Here is a 4,069-nt window from a genome sequence, read left to right on the forward strand (position 1 = left end):
TTGGGGCAGGTCTACGACACCGAGAATGCGAACCAGAAGGAGAAGTTTGAGGCGGACCAAAAGAAGGAGATCAAGAAGTTGCAGCACTACTGGGACCAGATCAAGACCTGGATCTAGTCCAGTGAGATCAAGGACAAGAAGGTGACCCCTCTGTAAACAGATCAAGGACCATGATCTGTTTGGTGCTGTTTTCGGTGATGATTTGGTCCTTGTAAATGCCCTCCTTGTAGATTTAGCTTAGTACACTAGATCATGTAATCTGTGTAGGCTTATTACTCTGTGTGGTTTTATCTTGCCACTGCAGTGAAGATCAGGGATTCACCGGCAACGGAGTTAGTTCTAATATTTCTGTTGTAACAGTTGTTACATTTCTCATGTTTGATTCCTGTTCTGGAAGTCCAAGTAACTTACAAAGTACGTCATATCATGATACATATTGCATGCATATTTGGTTTCCGGTTGATGCATGGTTGGTGTGCTAGCTGTTCGTTAGTACCTGCTGGTTGTTACTATTGCTCTTTTTTATTAAGGCAGTTAGTGTTTAACATCTATCGCTTTAGCGCCTAGCGACTAAATAATGTTTTGTTTCTGGTTAGTTAGGATGATTCGTCCGCTTGTATCCATTTTCCTGAACTAATTCTGTGTATTAGTTCGTTTTAGGTTAATTTTATACTATCTAGGACCATGTGTTTTTTGGTTAATTTTACTGTGTTGGATTTGGAAGCGCAGGCGACCTCCATGGACGACATCGACGATGAAGAGGAGGATAAGGAGGACGACATCGATGATGAAGAGGAGGACAAGGAGGACGACCAGGACATGCGCGACCCCACCCCCGAGCCCAATGAGCTCGACGAGGACATAGTCGAGTCTGACCTCGAGCTCGACGAGGAGGGCATCGTCCAGTCTGACCATGACGGCGTGCCACAGAAGGTCCTGTGCTCTGCTCTGCCTGCCTCATTTACTGCCTCGCCACCGCAATAGATGTTCTTTTTTCTTTTGTAATTTGGCTGGACTTGTGCATCTCCGTTCTGATGCATTTGTGCGTGCGTATGTTGAACAGTGACCTCGGATCTGGTGAAGGGCGCCAAGGAGAAGCAGCTCAAGGTCAATGGCCCCGTCAGGATGCTGCTCAACATCACCACCAGGAAGTTCCCCTGTGGAGTAGGTAGCCACCTCCCTCTCTTTGCCCTTCCTTACCAATCCCATTTGCTTAGTAGCTCTGCATAGTATATGGTCCTTGCATGCTCACAGTAGCTCGTTGGTGATGTGGGTCACTATGTTTTTGTGGATAGCTGACTGTTTAGGGAATTTCCGTGACGATGATGATGTTGTGCTGGGCAGAGGATGTGAAACATTTAGACCGCTGAGGCCTTTCCGGTCTTTGATGATCTAAAATTGAGCTTTTTAAAACTGATGCCTAGCATGCCATCAACGTTTTTTTGTTCCTCATCTAGAATGCAGCTCTGTGTGTTGGTGTGATATAATGTAGAGGAGTTGCATGTGACTCGTTTGTCAGCTGAGCATATGATGTTACAAGGAGATGCTACTGAGATTTTACGCCGTTGAAGTATCTTAAACCGAGCTTTTTAAAACTGATGCTTGGTTGATCTAGTTCTAGTATATTAGTTGGGTGAGAGTCTACTGTTGTTGGTGCTGTGTTGTCATTTCTTTTTATGTCGTTGAAGAATAAAAAAGATAAGCATTTCTCCAGCCAATGTCTGAAGTAGTTGCTGCTGTGTAGTCATTGGCTGAACCTAGTTTGGCAGTGCTGTATTTAAAATACCATAGTATCTCAAAGCTTCGGTATTGCAATGCGTGGGCAATGAATACTATGGTTTTAAAGAAAATACATTTTTCTCAGTTTTAGAAAAACTACCGATGCGTTTGGCTCATGTTGTTTTACTGTAGTTTTGATCGATAGTCACACAACTTAATCTAACTTATACTAAACCTACGGAGCTACACGAATCAGTGTGTGCCGGCCGGCTGCATGCAACGCTGTATGGTCTTCTTACAGCTGAGCTACGAAGTTGCAGACGTGATCGGCAGTAGCTAATTACAAAGAATAGGAATCAGTATCTTATTTTAATTAGTGTGGTGCATGCCATTGAAAGCATACTGACATGTGGTTAGTTATGCTTGTGAACCAAGATGCACGGTAGTCAACCAGCAATGACACGAGCGACTTTTCCTCAGTTTGAGAAAAAGAGGTCTAGACCACTTTTTTTAATACTCCAAGAGAACCACAGTAACAACAATACCACTGTTTATGAAACCGTAGTTTTTGGTATAGCCAAATGCCTCAAAGTATTCAAAACTACAGTTTTTCAAAATCTATGGTATTCTAGTAATGCTTTGAAAATACTTTGCATCCAAACGGGGCCTGCAATTAGCACATAGCTGCGTTGTACAGTTGCTTATATAATCAGATGTTGTATGTAGTCACGTACGCTTTCCAATTTTGATCCAATGCTTGCTTCCTAGCTCACGTGTGTCAGTTTTTCAGATACTTGTGACTCCTTGTGCATCACCCCTCAACTAACAAGTAAAAGTAAATAAAATTGTTGTTTATGCTCACTCCTTGTCTTCATATACTTTTTTCGTTGGCTGTTACTTCTCTTCTTTTATATTGAGTTTGGGAATTTGGTATTGATGATAGTACGATGACTCTGTCATCTGATGCGCAAGTCCATGCACGTCGGCTCTCTGGGTAAGAGAACTTGTCTCGCTGCAGTTGCAGTTATTGAATGACAGTAGAGCAAATTGAATTTTAACAATTCTATCTTCCGCGATTAAAACAAATCTACGACAGAGTTGCAGCAAACTAATGTTATCAGTTCTATCTTCTGTGATCAAAACAAACCCGCAGCAGTTTTCCAATGCCAGTAGAAGCAAGCTGAATTTTATAATTATATCTTCTGTGAAGTTTAGGTGCAATGTGTGGCAGTGAAGTATTTTGCATGGCCTGCACTTGTGCAATGATTTTTCATATTGTGTCTCTGTTTTCTTGTATGAATGAGTATCTCATTTTAACTAGCTGGAGAATAAAAAGCATGGTACTAGCTGAATTTGTGTTGGCATTCTTAATAACTGCCCTTTTTTGAAAGGTCTGCTCATAATATATTGGCTTTAGTTTTTTTGATTCTTTTTTGTTGATTCATGTAACAGGTCGTCCAGTAAAGCTATCGAAGGAGCTCCATGCTGAAGAACATAACACTTGTAGAGCTTGTAAAATACTGTATCTCATTATTGAACTTGTGGAGCTTGTAGCTGTGACTGGCATACTGTTATTACACTTGAAGAGCTTGCAAAGTGTATGTTAGAGCTTATTTTGTACAGCAGGAGCTTTGTATTGAATCTGGCTGATAATATTTGAAGTGTTACTTGTAGAATTGTTTTGTCCGGCGACTCAGACATACTGGGTATTTATTTATGTTAAATTGAAAAAAATGAAGAATATGACCCTGACAGCTAGGACCCAGTTACCAGAACCTCAAAACGGGGACCCATTTTATAAAAAACAAAAAATGGGACTGCTAAGACAAAAAGGCCATGGCCCAAAAATAAAAAGGCTGCAATGTTGGGCTTGGCCCATGAAGTCAACAAAAAATTAACACGAAAAAAATATAGAAAGGCTGAATTAATGGGCTAGGCCCATGTAGAAAACTAAATTGGACCGGGCTGAATCTTGTGCCACATCAGCTTGCCACGCTGGATGCCTACGTGGCCTGGGGAGGTTGCTAGTGACCAAAATGCCACAATGGACTTATTTTGGTCATAAACGTTTGCGACCATTCCAGAAGAAAGGTCGCTATAGTCAGTTTACGACGGCCAGCTTTTGACCTTCTGTTTTTGGTCACAAAAAGCTCACAAATGGAAATTTGTGACCAATAGTGGTGGTCACAAGTTGACATATTTCTTGTAGTGACTCTTTAAGAAACAACCAAACCACTGTAAAACCAACCGTGGATAGGCGGACCACTAGACGTCGAACCCCAATTTCATATCATACATCTGTCGGAAAGATATCCTAAGAACTACTTGAATTCCCACTTATAAACTCCCG

General features: G+C 41.5%; 2 pseudogenes; both read left to right on the plus strand.

Annotated features, from left to right (window-relative positions):
- The first annotated feature begins 1,338 nt into the window (after positions 1-1,338).
- On the plus strand, positions 1,339-1,423 carry LOC123088866 (uncharacterized; annotated as a pseudogene).
- A 98-nt stretch (positions 1,424-1,521) lies between these two features.
- Positions 1,522-1,605, plus strand: LOC123088863 (uncharacterized; annotated as a pseudogene).
- Positions 1,606-4,069: the final 2,464 nt, after the last annotated feature.

This window comes from Triticum aestivum, chromosome 4A (genome assembly GCF_018294505.1).
Source record: "Triticum aestivum cultivar Chinese Spring chromosome 4A, IWGSC CS RefSeq v2.1, whole genome shotgun sequence".
In the NCBI taxonomy this organism is placed as follows: Eukaryota; Viridiplantae; Streptophyta; class Magnoliopsida; order Poales; family Poaceae; genus Triticum; species Triticum aestivum.